Genomic DNA, 20,705 nt, shown 5'->3' on the forward strand with positions numbered 1-20,705 from the left:
TGTCTTGTTGATGATACAGCTTTGAAAACATATTAGTAATCAAGGTTACAGATTTTTAAATACATAGCTCAGTAATAGCTCTGTCCTAAATGAGGATGACCGTTCAAGGTGGAGATCAAAATGTCTTGTTCTTTCAATAACTCCTAGGTCTGGCAACTATATTCTTCTGCTTTGGAGATTTACAATACCTCTTCCATGCTAATTTCATTCCTAACCATTCTAACAGTATGGTCCGTACAAAGAAAACACATGTTCCTTAGCCTTTGTAAAATATATAGTGAGGTGGGTGTCAGGAGAGCATTTTAAGATAAGACATTTCTGCTTTTAAAAATCCCCAGAAGTCAGTCAGTGTTCCTTTGCTTTAAAAATGCAACACTACTATTTATGATTAATGAATCAGAAGCACCCAAGGCAATTTACAGGAGGCAAAGTCCCTGCTCTGAGAAGTTTGCACTCTTTATAGACAAGGAGCAAGTGCAACATGTGGAGGATAAGCAAGTGGCGACCTTTAGCATGTATTTTAATGTACCATTTTTTGCTCTTTTGCGTATGCTAGCAGAGTTAGAGGGGACTGCCGTTATAGCCCTTATGAAATGTGTGTTGTAAAGAGATTCTTTACAAGGAGGATGGAGGCATGGCAGAACAGGCCAAGGAAGAAATTCAAGGTGCAAGGGGACATATGGAAGAATTATTTCAATACAATTAAAAATGTCAACAAGGTCACATCATTCTGAGAATGTTAGTGCAGTCAAACTTGGGAGACTCCCATCATTTGGTTTGGACCAGTGGAATGTGACTTATCATAGCTTGACTCAAGGCGGTCAATTTTTTTTTGTAGCAATAATTTTCTTTAGTTGGTATTAGAGATGTTATTTTCAGAGGAAATGAACAAAGCCAAACAGTGAGAAGTTCTGTTTGCTACTCATTTAAAGGGCAGGTAACCTGCCTCTAAACATGCAGCTCTCTGCTTTCGCATTTTGTGTTTCATAATTTGATGATCTTCTGAAAATGAATCTTAAATTCATTGATATCATCACACACTATAGCGCATTCCTTCTACTGCACAGGGCTTAACAAACATGGCTGATTAAAGCGTCAATCTGACAAGCCTGTGCACGTGCTTAACTTTACACACAGAAAAAGGAGCCCCATTGACTTCAAAGGCATTTACATGTGTAAATTAAGCACATGTTCCAGCATTTGCAAATTATGGCCTTAAGCCCCTGTGAAGTATTTTGGAGAGAAGAAAACGGAAGCAAAGCACATAAGCAGAATTGCTAACCCCAAATGTTAAATAATGAGTTGTGCCTCTGCAAATCTTGAGATTAAAAACAAAACAACTTGTGATTTTTAAGCCAAAATTGGGTTCCAAATTTGCCTTCTACTTTGAGCCTTCAGGGTATGCTTGGGTCACTTTTCTAGGTTTTCTCTGGAACCATAAAAGCTATTAATTTATTTGTTTAAATGAAAGCTGAGATTCTCACATCATCACTCTGTTTCCAAGAGCTGGGGTTTTAAGTAAAATGCCAAATATTGTGAGTGCTGGCAACACTGCACAAGCAACTTGCCTAACATCACATAGGATGTCTGTGGGCAGAGCTGGGAATAGAATCCAGGTTGTGCTTTTATCCCCAAACCAGCTTTCTTCTCAGAACAAAACGGACATTTTCTCTAAAGAAGTCTGCTTATTTTTGCTGTTCCTTGCAACCCTGTCCTGCTTCATATTTTCTTCTCTCTCTCTCTCTCTCTCTCTCTCTCTCTCCAGTAAGTGCTGCAAATCTAGAAGGGAAAACAGCGTTGGTATGCCAGGTACTGTAAAAAATGAAGCAGCTTTCTTAAATCCTAATCTCCAAGTGATAATTAAGGTCATTTCAAGGTTTACTAAGAGAATTACTCTTTGGAAATATTTTAAATAGCTGGCTGTCCACAACTTTTGCTTCTCCTCAAATAACAGGGATATTTTATCATTTGTATGCCTGTTGCAGCTGCTACTGGAAGCAATAATCCTGAATCATTCTTTTCCACTGTCCATGGATCAATAGGCAATAAATAAGGCTAAAATGGGTCCTCACATTTTGCCACGACAATCTGAAGGTAAAGGATATACTCTTATTTAATTATCTGAACTCACGGCAGTGAGACGGTATTGAAAAACTCATCACGATTCAACAGCAACTAATTGCTATTTTACAACATTAGCCTACTTCATTTCCGAAATAAATACATTTGTGATTTCTTTTCAAGACAAAACAGGATACAATTAAGTACCTCAAAGTGGAAAATCAGGGGCATTATATACATTATTTATTTTGAATTTTAAAGATTTCCTCTTTGCCTCCCTATCCAATCAAGACTCCGAACACTCTTCTTTTCTCCCTTTTGCCTTGATAGGTAGCTCTGAGGAGCAGTGGGGACAGATCCCTGGCTCCACTTTGCCTCTTGTCCATTGGCACTGCTCAGGAAAGTGTGAAGACTGCAACTGTGACCTGTGCCTTCATATAGAGGCACAATAGGAGGAGGAGGAAGGCTCCTTAAATGTCTCATCTCATGCACAAAAGGACCAAGCTATAATCTGGCCCTTCAGAAGCAGAGATCCTATTTTCAATGAGTCATTTGCTTGCAAGTGTACTTGTAAGCAGAGACCAATGAAGGATCTACAGATGCAAGCAGAATTGTCTGTTTATTCTTCTCAGTAACTAGGTCTTCCAGAATCAAATGGTATTTGAGTCACACATAATGACCACTTTCAACCAGCTGCATTTCTTTGAAATTAATAGGTTAGAGTGTTAACAAACAGGTGTTAAATAACTTTTAAACAGCAAATGTGAATTATTTTAGCAACACAGTCTTTGGGCCCAATCCTGAACCCCTTGCTTGAGTAGTTCCATTGACCTCAACTGGCCTATTTTTTGTTTTTGAGGGCTGCAGAATCAGGCCCTAGACATGCAGCTAAGGCTATGTCTACTCTAGAACTTCTACAGCAGCACAGACATTTACTACAGCGACAGAAGGGTCATCAGTGTAGTAAATCCTCCTCTCCCAGAGACGGTAGCTAGGTTGATGGAAGAATTCTTCTGTTGACATAGTGGGGTCTTTTCACAGCCCTGAACCATTTAAGCTGACTTAACTTTGTAGCGTAGACCAGTCATAGACTATCAGGGTTGGAAGGGACCTCAGGAGGTCATCTAGTCCAACCCCCTGCTCAAAGCAGGACCAACCCCCAATTTTTGCCCCAGATCCGTAAATGCCCCCCTACCCCCAAGGATTGAACTCACAATCCTGGGTTTAGCAGGCCAATGCTCAAACCACTGAGCTATCCCTCCCCCAATCCTTAGTATCGTGAGGGTTTTTAAGTGTTTGTTTACTTTCAAAGTTCTATCAGTATATTTTACCATTTGTGTTTGGAGTTCTCTACATTTTTTACATTGCTGGAGCTTTTAGTATTCAACCACTAGACACCTGGGATATTCAGCATTTTAAGCACAATGGATCCAGCCTGCAAACACAAACACACAAAAAAGCAGACACACTTAAGTCAATGGGATTGCTCTTCTATGTCAAGCTACTCATATGCTTAAGCAGTTGGAGGATTGGGCTCTTGATGGGAACAGTTTAATGACAGCCTGGACAATTACCCTGTTATGCTGAATAAACTGGGGGAAAATAAGCCCTCATGTCTGACTCATGTATTTAACTGTTGTTGTTGCTGGAGAGGTCTGAAAGGGAGAGAGGTTATGTCAATTGTGCTTTAAAACAGAGTGACTACATTGTGAACATTTCAAAAAAATATTTTTCTTCAGCAAGACTTTAGCTTTACAGTCTTTGGAAGGAGTGACTCAGAGGAGCACTTGCTTCTCTCCACTCCCTAATTAGCAGATTTTAGTGTTCTATCACAAAATATAAATCTCAGAATGGGAGGAAAAATATACTAGAATTTCTGGGAATAACAGAATGATTATTCCCCACCCTACATATACCCTTTTAAAATTTAACCAAATAAGCCCATATCAAATTTCATTAAATAATCATTGTAGAAAAATTATGCAAAGACTATGGACTCTGCATACCTCTCTTATGGGCAACATTAGTTAACTGTCTAATTTACAATTCTAATTATTGTTTAAAAATACAACAATTACCAGTCTCTGTTCCTTACAGGCTATCAGAAAAGAGCACACGGCTTATTATGGGAATGGGTGTGTGTGTGTGTGGGGGGGGGGGAAATAAAAGCAATGAGCCAAATTCAGCAGTGATGTATGTAAATTACACCTTGGGTGTAAGTGGCAAAGTAGTTTAACTTGGCATGATATGGGATTCAGTTCATCTGTGAAATTGACAAATTTGGTCCTATCTGGGATTCTGTCTTGCCCAGTTTTTTGTTTTTTTTTTTTGTTTAAATTGACCCCATTTGTACAAATCCTCCAAGAACAGTGCAGATTAGGCACATCTTTTTATACATAAAAGACTTGTTACTAAAGTCTCTTGGCACTTTATCTGATAGAAGAATGGTAGTGTCAATTAGCCCACTTGCACTTCATCTCTTCACTTACAGAAGTAGTATTCTTGTTATTTGGTTAGATTGGGCATCATCAGATTAAAAGATTAATCTGTCCCCATTCTAAATTTACAGATTCGTCCTCACACATCGTACCACAGATCTGTTCTATGAGGGAGGAAATCTTTATTTTGTTCAGTGTTCAAGTATGGTGTATAACCGAGTGTAATAGAGAAGAGGTTGGTGTTCTAATTTGCCTATGTTTTAATAAAGTCACCTGTCAAGTACCCCAGTGTTTTCCACAAAAATATTCATTTCTGTATAGTCCATTTGTACTGTATGTTTAAGGTCAACAGACTAGAAGATTAGCAAAACTTTGACAGTCTCAGTTATGAAGTAGACTGGAAATGCATAAACTTTAATGTATGGATGTTTACAAAAACAGTCTGGTGATCTTACTGATTATTTCTGATTATATATCAAGCTAAACAAAAACTGTAGAACCAGTGAGCTTCTAAAATTGTTTCTAATATTTACTATTAAAAGGAACAGAAACGATAGTTACCACAAACTAGTATTATACTCACATGCCAGTTAAGAGATGGGTTGGGGAGGAGGAAAACTTTCAGCAAAGTGCTCAAACATTGTGCATTTTGTCTGAAAACACTGTGGTATCTGCCAGAGGATAAGCTGCAGTTTTACTCAGTAAATGATAAATGCTCAGTGGTGGACGGCATAAACATTTTTGAAGCTGCTTTTCTGTCATTAAGGTTTTTATAACGATGTTATATTAAATTTTTTGAGACAGCTGAAACATTTTCACAAATCTGGAGAGATTTTGCAGATGATTGGTAGGAATTCTGTTTGGCCGCGTCTGGCTCTATGAACCTTTTCATTTTCAACTGTAACAGCTCCTTATATATAACTACATGTAATGGACTTGATTCCTCACTCTGCTTTTACACCAGTGTAACTCCACTGAAATCAATGCTTTTCATACTGGCTTAAAACTAGTGTAAAAGAGTAGATAATTGGTATATTTTATTATATAAAAATGGTCTGATTCTCCAATCTAATACACACATGCCACACTGTGCTCAGTGAAGTTAGTCAAGAGTTCACTTCTCCTTAGTACACACTGTCATTGTTCAAAATAAAGCTGGCTGGAAATTTTCTGTTGGAACAGTTTTCTGTTGGAAAAGGCTGGTCTGACAAAACTGAAATGTTTCACGGGAGTGTATCAAACTTTGATGGGAAATTATCAAAACATTTCTCTTTCATACAGTTGAAATGTTTTGTTTTGACTTTATCATTTCAACTGTTATGTTATAATATATAACAGTCGACTCATTAGAATACCGTAGACTAGTGCATTCTAATAATAAGGCTCAATCCTACAATGAGCTCAGCATGGAGCAATGGTGCTCCATGCAGGTGCTCAAGAGAGTCTGAATGGGGTGCTCCTTGCTTCCATTGCCATTTAATATGGTTATAGAACCACTGGCAGTTTTAGTAAGACAAGAGAATGACACTGATGGCATCAAGGTTCAGAAGTAGAGCTGGGCAAAAATTTTCAACCAAAACTTCCCCACTCCCTTGCCCTCCATCAAAACTTCCAGATTCAATGACAAATGTTTCACAAATTCATGTCAATTTTGTCAAAGTGCTGCAGCGGAAAAAAAATTCCAAAAAATGTTTTGTTTCTACATTTCAAACAAAACAAATATTTCAATTTGAAACATTTGGTTTCAAAATTTCCTTGTATTTTATTAAAATATCAACAGTTACAAAAAAGCTCAATGTAAATGAAAAATTTTGTTTCAAGTCAAACAAAATGTTTCATTTTGCCCAAAATGAAATTTTAGATTTTTTTTGAATTGCCAGTAAAGGTAAAAATCCCGTATTCACTTAGTTCTATTAACAGGATATATCAAAAAGTTTAGCTTTATGTTGATGACCTTCTAGTCTGTTACCACTCTAGTAAAAATCAATATTTACTCTGCCACACCATACAAAAGTTCATCTGTCTTTCGGGTTTAAAATTAGCATCACTAAACCAGAAGCTCTCTCTTGTGGAAATTCTATTTCTTCTGTAGGAATTGATTCCCCATTTTGATTGCTGGGGGAACCATGAGATATTTAACCAACCACAAAATGTTTGAATTAAATATAAAACTTTATTGTATATGGAAATATGGAGAAATTTCCCATTATCCTTATGGGGTCGATGAATGGTGATAAAAATGAGTGTTTAAATAACTTCTAGTGTACCTAACCCAGGAGTTTCCATATGATCTGCTGTCTGATTCAGGGACCAACTGACTAGTAAATTTTTTAGGGCAACAAAGGGAGAGCAACCAAATTTACTGGAGTTATCTGAAGATGTAAATATAATAGTATCTGAAATGGCATGGTTTTGTGCTGTGAGGGATAGTTATAAAAATGATCAGTGCAAATGAACGGAGAGAAATACAAATTTTCCTTTACACAAGTTGTCTCTCTCTCTCTCCTCCCTGCTCATCACCTCGAAAGTTACATTACATAAAAATTAGACACAGAACAGCTGGGTGAAATGTAAAATGCATCCCTTGTACAGGACATATATTACATGACAGATATTACTGTTTTCTATTATGCATATGCTTAAACATTTAGGTGTATTTACAGGCACTCATTTGAGTAAAGTTCATAAGTTAGCATGTCTGTTTATGCTACTAAGAGCAAAAAAGATCATGCATACAGTAGACAACAGACTGTTTAAAATCATATTTACTCATGGAGCAAGTTACATTTTATCTGAGAAAGGTAATGGAAACACTTGAAGAAAATTGGGCTCCAACAATGGACTATTGAGATCTATATGGATGGACATGCTCTTCCACTGACCAGAGTGTAAAGACTGTAATATTCAAGGAAAGGAATCTGTAGTTCAAGTGTATGCACCTATGTGGTTTTTAAATGATGTCATAAATATCAATATAATAAATAATAGTGGTTGAACAACACTCAGTTAATAGTATCTTTGAGAAATGGCCATTAAGTGACTCTCACACTTCAGTTACCAGTTAACCCCCCCCCCCCCCCCCAGATGCCCTAATGTGTAGTGCATGAGTAAAGAACCCAAAAAGGAAGGACAGTAAAGAATGTAAATAGTACATTAAATGTAGGTGCAGAAGATTTTTTGCCTGGTTAGAGACTTACTTTAAAAATACCCAAAAAAACCTCATTTTAATTTTTTTAGTACTGTTTCCGTATTCTGAGTGACCGTTTTAAACTATATGTGTAAGACTTCTCTCTGCAAACTTTAGTAAGTTTACAAGCATATAACAAAAACACACTTCCCCCACTCTCTACCATGTCTGCCTCAAGCTTCAAACAAATTAAGATGAAGGATTCTTGCTTTTTCCTACAGTAGACTTTAAGACTGCCATTAGATTTTGTGTCCTACTTAGGAGATTAATATATTGTGAGACTGCATATGGGTTGCCACTTTAAAAAAGAAGTTTTGTAAGTTATTCTGCTGTTTGTTTTGGTGGAATGTCTTTTCTAACTCAGCACCACCAGAAAGATTGCTGTTATCAGTGCTCAAATACCAGTCACTCCCTTATGAAGCAAGAAAAGATACACCGTGCAGTCCCAGGGACTAAGGAAACTTTGGCATTTCATCAGTTTCAGTGCTAGAATTTCACTGTCAAGCTCACTATCTGCTGGGCCCTCATAGATAAACAGTAGATAGGAGCTCACAACACATTCCTTTCATGTTCACTAATTTCAGAAAGAGACTCTGCAGTCTAACACCAGCACATCCCTTGAAGTCCTATCTCTCTGCCTGTATCTTTGGCAGCCATGTAGTAATTAGTAAAACAGAGCAAAGATATTTTACACCTCTCTGTCCACTCAGCTGTGCCGTTCTGAACAAATGCTGCAGATTTTAGCTGGGAATGGCATCTCACACCGTGCTTGGATTATAAATCCCTATTTACATCTGAAATTCTTTTAAATTAGTTAAAACAAACTATAACTTCAAACGATAGGGGCTCTCATCTATGATAATTTATAGTTTTAGGAACTAAGCACATTTATCACCTCTGGATTTAATGGAAGTTTAAAACAACATATTAAAATGAAATTAAGATAAATAGAATCAAGTTACAATTGCCCTCTCTTGATGGATTAAGTAACATACTGAGAGAGAACGCGGTTCCTCTAAGCATGGGGATTTTTGTCTTTACATAATGTCTACCTTTTCCTTTTGGTAACCTTAGGGTTACTCTTTCTGGGCCAGATTCTGACAGCCTTACTCAAACCGACAGACGTGTCTTCAGCTGAACAACCTGTGCAATAAGGTACTGTTCAACACGAGGAAGGATTTCACAACCTAGTCCTCAATATCCCTTGATCTTCAAAGGAGTTACTCATACAGGAATGGCTATAAGGAATTATAGGTAATATTCACAAAATTTAATAGAAATGTGGGTAATATTACAGGGATGAAAAGGAGGGTATTGTACTAGGAGAAAGACCAGGAGGATAGATATTAAAGTAGTCCTACCCTAATTTAAGTAACACTATCAGAACTCAATTCAGCTCTGGTGTAAGCAGGTACCATCAAAATGAGAGATGAGAGTTTTACTTGTTTATACTGGGATCAGTTTTGGTCACTACAAAATACCAGAGAGATGTCAGTGACATTTGATTTGCACAGCTGCTGAATGCCAAGTTAGCACAAGTTACACTACAGTGCTACTTACGTCCGATGACTTACATCACCACTATGTCCTGAAACACAGTCCTTTATTTGTGAAGTGAGAGAGATAAGGGGATCATAGAGCTGTCCCTTTTAGGTCACCCAAGAAAGAATTCTTCTGGCAAGACTCCAATTTCAAGTGCTAGTCACACCTCTGACTTCTCTGTGTAACAGGCTGCATGAATCTATATGCTTCCCTTTTACTTAATGCAGCAGTTCTTCAACTTCATTGCACCGTGGACCCCCCACACACACCCCCCGACAACAAAAATTACTACATAATCCCGGTGCCCTCTGTTACTCTAGAATAGTTAATATGTTACAGTCTTGTAATGCATTTTTATTTATCTAGAAAAAGTAGCTGCTAAATATTTAAATTCACAATACAATCACAAAACAATCTTTATATCCAGCAGTACAAAATAAAAATAAATATTTACCTAATGCAAGGGGTCAGCTTGTATTGAGGAACACAAATCCTTGAAGTGGGGCCCTGCGTGGCTGAGGTAAAGATGGAGATCATCTTAAACAGCGAGACAGGCCCTCTATTTGTTTTTCAGTAAAGTCAGTGCTAAAATGCTAGCTTCACACAGGTAGGTGAATGAAACTGTCATGAGTGCTTTCAATTCTGTAGATGACAGGTCTGGATAGTCTTCTTGCACAGAAATCCAGAAGTTAGCAAGAGGTTGTTCAGAAAAAATTCAGCATCAATGTCTCATCACAGGAAAGGTCCATTAATGTTTCTTTCACGGTAAGTGACATAACAGCACTTGCGGTCACTTCTGCATTAAAGGGATTTCTAATCCACACCTCTGTTTCTGATCCTTTTCAGGGAAATAGTCCTGAAACTGCAGTTCAGAGCTTTCCAGGTGGCTGATGCTAATGGGTTGCAAGTCATGATTTGGGCAAGGCATTTTCATCCAAAAAGTCATTCAGTAAAACAAACAAACAAAAAGTTTCATAACTGCCACTGTTCACACGACCATACCACAAGGAAAGTTTCTTGATCCAACTTTCAATTTTGTCAGTGAGACAAAAGATGGAAGTGTCTCACCCTTGAAGTGAGGTATTTAACAAATGTAGGCATCCAAAAATGTCCACAAGGTAATCTAGCAAAACAAGCCACTTGGAATCTGCAAACTTTTCAGCCAGCGGGGAATCTTTGTATGAAAGAAAAATTCTCACTTCCTCCCTTAGCCCAAACAAACAATTGAGAACCTTTCCCCAAGACAGCCGCCAAACTTCTGTATGGTAAAATAACTGATGGTGCTCAGTTCCCATATCATCGCACAAAACTCCAAACAGACGTACACTTTTTTGATCTGCTCTTGATGAAGTTGACTGTGCAAACAGCTTCATCGAGAACTTGTTTCGGAATAGGTGGTATTTTTTTGCCACCAGCGCTTGCCTGTGTATAATACAGTGAGTCCAAACTGCTTGTGGTGCAACAGCACTCAGGTGACTAGCCCATTGTTTTTTCTAGTCATTGCACAGGCACCAATTCGTACACAGCACTGTCATTCCAAGCCAGAATCAGAGACAAAAGCATCCCCCTGTAGCACGTGGTGGTAATGGCCAGCAGAACATACATTCCTCTTGGAATTTTTCATCGTTCTCAGATGTTACATTATAGCAGCATCTGAGGAGCCCCCAACACATCTGTCATTTCATCAAGTGGAATGGAAAAAAAGGACTTTGCCTGAGGTTGGCGATCACTTGTTCAGTCCCGTCATTTGCCATACTCTCGATACTCCTGGCAATAGTGTCATTAGACCCGGGAATTGAATCAAATGGAGTTGCTGCACCTTGCCCCAACATTATCAAAACCATTTCCTTGGCACATGGCAGAAAAAATTTCTCCAATCATGTGCGGTTTACCAGTTTTAGCTATCCAGTATGTCACAGCAAAAGATGCCTCAAGGGCTCTCTCATTTGTTGTAGTTTCCATTTTCAGTATTGTTCTCTGGCCCAGTCGTTCTCTCAACTTTTGCTGGAAAAAAAAAATCGAGAGGTTTTGTTTGAAGAGAACTGCCATGTCTGCAAGTGCCGCAACATTTTAGACAATTTTAAGTTTTCCTTTGCCAACACTTCAACGCACGCCCCGCGTTGTGGCCATGGGTCCTCCTCAAAATCAGTCTATGCAAATCCATACTCCACATTGTGGTTTCTTGGTATTTTACTGCTGTTTGGATCCTCGTTGTCAGCCCTTCTTTTGCTGCAGGTGACAGTCAACTCCTCTTCATTACCCCTCTTTCCTCCGCTTTTCTTCCAAAAACGGTCCATTGCAAAAATTATTTCTACAGCAACTTTTCAGACTGGCTTCAAGCACAACACACGCTGAGTTGGTTGCTAGGTAACCATTTCAGACCGTTCCGACAGGCGCCTGCCTGAGTAGAGGAAGTGAAACACACGGCCGGCCGGCCTTAAGGGGTGGGAAGCAGGGCAATTGCCCAGAGCCCCATGCCAGGGTCCCCACAACGCTAAGTTTCTCAGGCTTTTGCTTCAGCCCTGCCATGGCAGGTCTCAGGCTTGGGCTTTCTGCTCTGGGCCCCAGCGAGTCTAACACCAGCCCTAGCAACCCCATTAAAAACAAACTCACAACGCACTTTGTTGCTGCGACCCACAGTTTGAGAACTTCTGATTTAATACAATGCGAGTGTGATGATCCTTGCTGGTGTGAATGAGAGACAGATGAAGCACTGTGGCAGCTTGAGTCTCATTCAAATTCCACTGTCTAGTGCTTTCTAAAAAATCCCTGACAAGTAAATATAAACACATGCTCCGTAAAGAATACAGATCAGCTCACTCCAACAAGTAGATAATTCTTTTAACAAATTCTAATGATTTTAAAACATGCAATGGATTATTCTGTCTACAGTGTTTTAAATGAAGTCACATCCTCGATTGAGATGAATTCCTTTTTCTAAGATATATTCGAGCAGGTGATTATGTATATGGAATATCTGTAGAAAAACTGACTAAATGCTATGCAGCGAAACTAGTCAATAGTCACACAGTCAGGCTTCACTGAACTATCTAGAAGCTTAACTCTTTCCCTCATAAATGTTTAGGTTGACTAAGACAATGCATAATCAGTTGTGAAGATGCTTATCCATATCTTCTCACCATCAATCTACTATCCCTTTTAAAGCTGAGATTACAAACCTGAAACAATATATCTACTAATATAGGTCACAGACGGTACTTTTTTCTAGTCTATGATAAGCCATTCCCAATCTGCTCTCAGAAGCTGGGATTCCTTGAACTGCCCTGCTTTTACATGTGAGAGAGGAGTTTGCCCAAGGGAAAGGATCAAGTATTTCCCTGAAGGGTCAGAATTTTTTATTCAGTGTAGATAAAACAATTCTAATAAAAACACTGTTAGTGATCCAGTAGGATGGATACAACATGTTTTCTATTTCTAGTTACAGGCTGTGATGGGATGTACAAGCTGTTTGTGACACATGACGGCAATCTCCTCGTGTCAGAAGAAATACCTCACCACCAAAACCCACTTCGTGGTTTACCCCGTCTGTAAAAATGAGGTTAATGATACCGACCTCCTTTGTAAATCACTCTGAGATCTAATAAGCAAGGGTATAGGCTTCTTGAAGTGGTCAAGGAACAAAGGCTGTTTTCTCCCTTCACAGCTTGTCCAGAATTTTAGAAAGTAGACCTGCTTTACATCCAGTCATTTAGAGCAGTACTTCTTCATTACCATATTTTGCACCCTGAAGCCCCCAGTGAAGCCAGGCGGGCAGGTAACAGTCATCAAACCACTGAATTATGCCTGAAAAGTCTGCTACCTTGTCTCTGTACTCATCACCACAGGACCTTAAAAGTTCCATGCCTTTAGAAACAAACCCCACACTTATCCTTAGCATTCCCAGCTCAAGCAAGCACTAAAAATCTCAATGTCCTCAGCTCACAACAATCCTATATAACACCACCACCACACCACAAAGTATTCTAAGATATATTTTATCATTATACCAGGAACAGAGTAATTATTCATAAATTATTGTTAACACAAAGACATCAAACGCTGGCGGAAGCTGTCATTTTGGTTTTCTTTACTGATTACAAAAGTTTCAATTTCAAATAAATATCCATTTCAAGATGGGACAAGTGGTAATATTTACCCTTGTCACATTAAGTTACAGTTGGTTGGTAGCAATACCAATAGGCCAGCATAATACTGCACAAAAAAGCGCAACTGAACAAACCAGTCTTCTATATATATTACTTCCTGTAAAGCTAGAACTGCTACATCTCTTGCTCCCTAATTTTGCAGGTACAAAGATCAATAAGGAACTGTGCTATCTTTACCATAAAAGGAGGGGAAATTGTGTGTTTGTGGTTTTTATGCTTGGTAAACAAACATGCTTACCAAATGAATAGCATACTATGAGTTTTGCATTTTACAGATATTTGGAGAGTTTTTTTCCAGTGGATTTTTGCCAGGATGGTGGAAATCAAAACAACTCTGTCTGCTCTGCAGCAGCACCACAGTTCATATCTCACATGCCTGTATGAAAGGATGTAATTAAAATGAAGTACTAGAAGCAAGCTTGGTCAAGCACATTCCAACTCTTTGGTCACATATTTCATAATGAAATAAATGAACGATTCTCACTGTCACATTAACATGCTTTGGGGATGACTGAACATCTAAGAAGAGTAATAAAGACAATCTATAGTCAGCCTCACCTTTCCTCTTTACAATCATAAAATGGAGAGCTGGGGTGAGGCATCACCATGGAGGAGGTGGATGTCTATGTTAAGCTTGATGCAGCATTAAATCAATCCTTTTAAAGCTAAGCCCCAACAGGCAAAAGGGGAAGCGTTTTACTGCATCAAGCGTGATATGTGAGGTGGCATGAGAAAAGGAGTCTACTCTTTCCTGTTCCCAACAAGGAAATAATCCAACCGGGACTACTCTTACACATCTAAGAGAAAAGTTGGAGATTCTTATACTGAATAATTTAATTAACAACATTGTACTTTCTAGTTTGTTAATGAAAATCATTTCACTTAGGAAGTTATACTCCTTTAAACTCATCTGAGCTATTTAAATGGACCTCTGAGAAATCACAACTTCTATTTTGCTCAAATAATTAGTGGACAACTGTGGAAAGCCTGAGGCTAAAGTTCTGCAGTCTGTCAATATCTGGCACTTGTCTCTTAATGAGAAACCTCACAGACCCTCTGCTGTTATGGCACAAGGAAGGAAATGCTAAAATTGCCAGCAATAATAAGGCACCTTTAGCTCTCTGGTTTATGGAACAGGTCTGTAAAACTACAGATAAGTAACATTAAAATAAATAAAAAATTAAAATCTGATAGGAGATACTCTGATAAAGGCTACCATCCAACCTATGTAAAAATAAACTTTTTTCCATTTCATTAACTGAAATCACAATCTTACAATATCTAACTATGTATGGTCAGTGGTTTGTTTGTTTTGTTTTGAACACCTGGAGAAAAAATAATTGGTTTTAAAACAACTTTAAAGTGTGCTTTTACTTTGAAAAGAGATTGTAAAAATGGAACTTTCTTTTTCCACAGCTCTGACCTGGTGTGTTTTCAGTCACATCAATTGATTTTAGTGATGATAATAAGTTTATACTGATTTTTACCTGTCAGGATGGTATCGCCGTACAACTAAAAGAGAATTTTATTTCTCTTTGTGCATAAAATTGGAACTTAGTAAACAATCAGCTATACCTTTGCAAACTTACTGAGATTACTGCACAAGTGTAACTGAAGGCATCATTCAGTCTGCAGAACCTTGGTTACTGAGGATGATATGTAAGAAGCAGAGAACCAAGGTAGACTTTCAGATCTCAGGCAAAACATGCATCTCTAGCAGTAGACAGGGGGTGGAAAATGAACACACACACACACACACACAACAAAAAAGAAAACTACACCAATTTCTTTTTCCCCATACTGTGCTTGACCTATAAGGAATCATAGCCACAGAACTCCATGATGCCATTTTCACACAGTAACTTTTCAGAATGTCACCATGCTTTCAGGTTGGAAAGCAAGCTCTCAAAAGACAGGAAATGCCAAATGTTAAGGTTTAACACTCAACCTAAACCCACCTTGGGTGCATGTCCAAAATATAGGGCTGAAAGCCTCCCCCCATAATTTAGCAGCTGATTTGGTGCCAGAGATCTGGCTTAATGGACTACCTGACAATTGCATAAGGAAAATTCCCAGTAAGAGTAGAACCTACAAAGTGGCTATATGCAACCCCACTTTTGGCCTGCAGGGAAGGGGGGCATTCTTGGTGGAAAGGGGTAATGAGTAGGGTCTCTCTACATCCTGGTAAGCACTACCTGATAAAATGGTCCTTTGGGGCCATAGGCTGTCAGGTGCAACACACAGCAGCCATATTCCAGGGCAAACCAGTCTATATCTAAGGCCATGTCTACACTACTGGCTAAACTGGCACTGCTGTGATCAGTGCAGCGGTGTCAATTTAGTGGGTCTGATGAAGACATGCTAAATCAATGAAATGTGTATTCCACCTCCCCAAAAAGTGTAAGGGAAGTCAGTGGGAGAGCGTCTCCTGTCGACACAGCACAGTCTAGACACTGCAGTAAGTGCGTCTAGCTACACTGACTTCAGTTATGTTATTCGCATAACTGAAGTAGTGTAACTTAGATTGATTTACCGTGGTAGTGTAGACCAGCCCTAAATGAATTGTTCTGAGAGCCATAACTGAGTTTCCATGCTGGAAATTCAACCATATAACTGGATAATATATTAAAATACTATTAGTAGTAATTGCTTGGAGTTATTTTTAGAGTGCCCATTGCCATTGTAGGTTGGTGCTTATTTGCAAGTGGTGAAACACAAATTGCATAAACCCACTATAAAAGGATGTAAAGTTCTGGGGGACACAGAGAAGCAGAGCTGGTTTTCCTGACTGATGCTGTCAGCTAGACCTTGCACATTCTATTACCTTCAGTTCAGGATATGAAAGGATTTGAGTCTCTTTCTGAGGCAGCGGTGCGGGGGTTGGTGGTCCCAGGAATATCTATGCACGATTGTGTTTAGTTGCTGTTGTTTAATTTAACAATAAAAAAAGAGGATCAACAGAAAAACAAAGTCCCAATATATAAATAAGTGTGAAGAAAAAAATCAGCACACATTGAGCTCTGAACTTGTTTGACTTAGGCTCTGGTAGAAAGCAAAGCCTGGGAAGCAAGTTCACCAGGCGGGGACATTAACTGAGAAAGCCGCTTCATCAGTTGTACATAAGAATGGCCATACTTGATCAGACCAGTGGTCCATGTAGCCCATTATCCTGTCTTTCAACCATGGCCAGTGCCTGATGGAATGGAATGGAAAACAAGGCAATTATTGAGCCATCCATCCCCTGTCATCCAGTCCCAGCTTTGGGCAGTTGGAGGTTTAGGGACATCCAGAGCATGGAGTTGTGTCCCAACCATCTTAACTAATAGCCGTTGATGGACCTATCCTCCACAAACTTATCTAATTCTTTTTTTAACCCAGTTATATTTTTGGCCTTCACAACTATCCCCTGGCAACAAGTTCACACATTTCACAGTCAATCTGTGGAAGAAATACCTCATATTATTTCTTTTAAACCTGCTGCCTATTAATTTCATTGGGTGCGCCCTAGTTTTTGTGTTATGTGAAGGGATAAATAACCCTTTATTATTCTCTCTCTCTCTGATTTGTGATTTTACAGACCTCTATCATACCCCTTGGTAGTTTGTCTCTTTTCTAAAATGAGCAATCCCAGTCTTTTTAATCTTACCTCATATAGAAGTTACTCCATACCCCTAATCATTTTTTTTTTTGTTCTCTATACTTTTTCCAATTCTAGGGTTTTTTTTTTTGTTTTTTCTTGTTTTTTTTTTGAGATGGGGGTTTCAGATGAGTGATTGGAATTGCACTCAGTATTCAAGGTGTGGGTGCACCATGGATTTATATAGTGGCATTATGATATTTTCTGTCTTATTTTCTATCCCTTTCCAATGGTTCCTAACCTTGTTACTTTTTTTGACTGCCACTGCACATTAAGTGGATGTTTTCAGAGAACTATCCATGACAACTCCAGGACTTTTTTTTTTCCAGTGGCAACAGCTAATTTAGACTCCATCATTTAACTGTATAGTTGGAATTATGTTTCCCAATGTGCATTACTTTGCATTTATCAAGATTGAATTTCACCTGCCATTTTGTTGTCCAGTCACCTAGTTTTGTGACGTCCCTTTGTAACTCTTCGCAATCAGCTTTGGACATAACTATCTTGAGTAATTTTGTATAATCTGCAAAGCTTTTCCACCTCACTGTTTACCCCCTTTTCCAGATCATTTATGAATATGTAAAGGTCCCAGTACAGGGGGGACCCCACTATTTACCTCTCTCCATTGTGAAAAGTGATGGTTTAGTCCTACCCTTAATTTCCTATCTTTTAACAACTTACTGGTCCACAAGAGGACCTTCCTCTTATCCCATGACTGCTCAGTTTGCTTGAAAGCCTTTGACAAGGTCTCACACCAAAGGCTTACTGAAAGTCCAAGTACATTATATCCACTGGATCACCCTTGTCCAGATGCTTGTTGACTCCCTCAAAGAAGTCTAATAGATTGGTGAGGCATGATTTCCCTTTACAAAGCCATGTTGACTTTTTCCAACCTGTTGTGTTCATCTGTGATAATTCTGTTCTTTACTGTAGTTTTGACCAATTTGCCTGGCACTGAGGTTAGGCTTACTAGCCTGTAATTACCAGGATAAGCTCTGAATCCTTTTCTTAAAATTGGCATTACATTAGCCATCCTCTGAATATCTGGTACAGAGGCTGATTTAAGTGATAGGTTACATACTGTACAACAGTGAGTAGTTATAGAACCTCATATTTGAGTTCCTTCAGAAATCCTGGGTAAATACCATCTGGACTGGTGACTTATTAAGGTTTAATTTATCAGTTTGTTCGAAAACCTCCTCTAATGACACCTCAATCTGAGACAGTTACTCAGATTTGTCACCTGAAAGGAATGGCTCTCCCTCACATCCTCTACAGTGAAGACTGATGCAAGGAATTCATTTAGCTTCTCTGCAACAGTCTTGTTTTCTATGAGTGCTCCTTTAGCACCTCAGTTGTCTGGTGGCTCCATTGATTGATTGATTGATTGATTGATTGGCTTCCTGCTTCTGATGTACTTAAATTTTTTTTTGATGTTAGTCTTTTATTAGGTGCTCTTCAAATTCTTTTTTGGCCTGCCCTCTGATTAAACTATTACTTTTAACTTGCCGGAGTTTATGCTCCTTTCTATTTTCCTCAGTAGGATTTTACTTCCAATTTTTAAAAGATGCCTTTTTGCCTTTATTCCCTTCTTTCATTCTGTTATTCAACCATGGTGGCTGTCAGACTGTCTGGCGCAGCTCACTTCCATAAGTGCCCCTCAGGGCAGAAATCCCAAACTGGTTGCATGTTCTTGTAACATTCTGTGTCCCTACGTTCACCCTTTTTACAAAACTATAATGGATTTTGTACAAAATATACCTTGTGAGGTATCATTTGAAAATGCAAATTGCTGATCATTAATGTACTGGTAAAATGTGTGTGAGGCATTTATAAAGTTATGAGATTCTCCTGTATAACAACACTGTGACATGTTCCAAGTTTTGAAAAGCAGCCACAAATCAGTTCCTCAAAGACAAAAGCCAAACCAATGCTGTACCCAGGTATCAACAAAATCAAATGGACTATTACCTGCTATGTGGCCGTTTTTCAGCAGGAAAAAGGGTGAGAGTGAGAATTCTACATTTTGGCAAACAAACAGCTGGAGGTTCCCAACCCCACAGACCTTCTGTCTCCTGAACCTCAGCTAGAGATGATTTTCAAAGAAAAAAAGGGGACTATAAGAAAAAGGAATAGATGTCCCAAATGATTCCTCCTTTTCTCTCTCCCCAGGGCATCAACACTACCTGAAGGCAAGGAAGTTAACACTGAATTGTGGGAGGGATCCTGGCTGAAAGGAGTCCAGCCAGTAAGACTGCTAAAGCATTTGGTGAGAGAAACCTTTGCTTTTAATTAATTTAGCTTGTTAAGTTAGATATTATCACATTTTACCTTTTATTTTCTTGTAACCAATTCTGACTTTTATGCTTCATTACTTGTAATCACTTAAAATCTATCTTTCTGTAGTTAATAAACTTGTTTTATCTAAAGGAGTGTTTTTTGACTGAATAATTTGGGACACTTAATGTGGGATAACAAGATTTCTTTATATCAATTTCTATTAATGAAATAATGAACTTTATATGAGCTTCTGTTGTCCGGGAGGATGCTGGGCAGTATAGGATGTACATTTCTGGGGGGAACGTCTGAGACTGGGAGTTTGCTGGTGTTACCCTGCAGTGTAATTCATAGGTGGCTGGCTATAGCACTCATACAGAGCTGGGAGTGATTTACATGCTGGAGCTGTAAATGTGAGCTGACCAAGAGTGGTTGCTCTCACAGCAAAGAGAGCAGTTCTATAATTAGAATTCAACAACCCAGCAGGAAGTGTGAACTCCTAAAGCACTGTAACAGTCTTGCCATGCAGTCACAGACAGTCCCCTTGAGCATTGCAGTCTATCCTGCCACCAAAAATCACAACAATATTTAGCAAAAAGAAAAGCAGTACTTGGGGCACCTTAGAGACTAACAAATCTATTTGAGCATAAGCTTTCGTGAGCTACAGCTCACTTCATCGGATGCATTCCAAGCTGTAGCTCACAAAAGCTTATGCTCAAATAGATTTGTTAGTCTCTAAGGTGCCACAGGTACTCCTTTTCTTTTTGCGGATACAGATGAACATGGCTGCTACTCTGAAACAATGTTTAGGTTACTCCCAGTTCCAAAAGGACCAGTCACTTACCCCAGGTGAATTGTATTTCAATCTCAAACCAAAGACAATGGCTGTAACCACTCCATAACTAACTAAACTAACTAACTAGTTTTTCACAAAGCTACTTTTGGATTTTTCCAACCAGGTCTGCATCTGACCTCTCCTTAGTCAATTTGTCTCTCTCACCTGCAAGAGGGGGGTAGTTCTCTTTTATAGCCTGGCCATCACATTATCAGGGACTACACCTGCCATCAGTCCCTCCAGAAAGCCTCTGTTTATAGTGACAAAGACACAAGATTGTTATTCATGCAAGAAGACGGATTCTTTTAGCGTAAGGAGCTTCATAAAGAATCATGAAATTGAGGGTCTATTTCTAAAGTAGCTAGTTTTCCAAAAGAAAATGAGTGATACAAAGTTTGTGTGGAACTTAGGCAGTTTTGAGATGAAAGTGAAATATGTCCCTTGAAATTAGGGATTTTCAAAATTATGAGCAAAGGCTGAAGGAACTGGTATGTTTAGTTTGGAAAAGAGGAGATTAAGCGGGACTATGATAGCTGTTTTCAGATACTTGAAAGGCTGACTT

This window comes from Lepidochelys kempii, chromosome 3 (assembly GCF_965140285.1).
Source record: "Lepidochelys kempii isolate rLepKem1 chromosome 3, rLepKem1.hap1, whole genome shotgun sequence".
In the NCBI taxonomy this organism is placed as follows: Eukaryota; Metazoa; Chordata; order Testudines; family Cheloniidae; genus Lepidochelys; species Lepidochelys kempii.